General features: G+C 57.3%; 1 non-coding gene across 1 annotated transcript; it reads right to left on the bottom strand.

The window, feature by feature from the left end:
* Window positions 1–262: 262 nt before the first annotated feature.
* On the bottom strand, window positions 263–334 carry TRNAG-UCC (transfer RNA glycine (anticodon UCC)). The gene has a single exon. It is a non-coding gene; the product is annotated as a tRNA-Gly (tRNA).
* Window positions 335–555: the final 221 nt, after the last annotated feature.

Below are 555 nucleotides of genomic sequence, written 5' to 3'. Positions count from 1 at the left end.
GCCAGGGCACGCTGCCGGCTCGTGTTCCACTGGGTGTCCCCCAGGACCCCCTGGGTGCCGGTCCTTGGTCCCTCCGGCTGGGTGGCCCCCTGCCCATAGGGGTTGCTCCTCCCCGGGTGCAGGGCTTTGCGCTTCCCTCCTCGTTCAGCTCCACGGGGCTCGGGTTGGCCCCGCTTCTCCCGCTCGGTTGGCCCGCTTCTCCCGCCTGCCGGGGTGCGGCAGCACCCCCCGCTCCGCCGAGCAAGGTGTCAAAAAGAGAACTTGCGTTGGCCGGGAATCGAACCCGGGTCAACTGCTTGGAAGGCAGCTATGCTCACCACTATACCACCAACGCGCTGATAATTTTTTGTCTGTGGCTGAATCCTTCCTGCTCTTCTCGTTTCCATTCTCTCCTGGTCTAACCCCAGCGCTTACGAACTGCCCACCACAAGCACAAAATAGGACCACTGAGGGAAATATTCAAGTTTTCTCCACAGCTGCCAAGGCTACTAGAAAACTTTTTTTTTTCCTTTTTTTTTTTAACAATGAAAAAAACGAAGGTATCGTTCAGTGAAA

The sequence above is a fragment of the Gymnogyps californianus genome, chromosome 2 (assembly GCF_018139145.2).
Source record: "Gymnogyps californianus isolate 813 chromosome 2, ASM1813914v2, whole genome shotgun sequence".
NCBI lineage: Eukaryota > Metazoa > Chordata > Aves > Accipitriformes > Cathartidae > Gymnogyps > Gymnogyps californianus.
The sequence above is the reverse complement of the archived record's forward strand: the minus strand, read 5'-3'. Positions and strand labels throughout refer to the sequence as shown.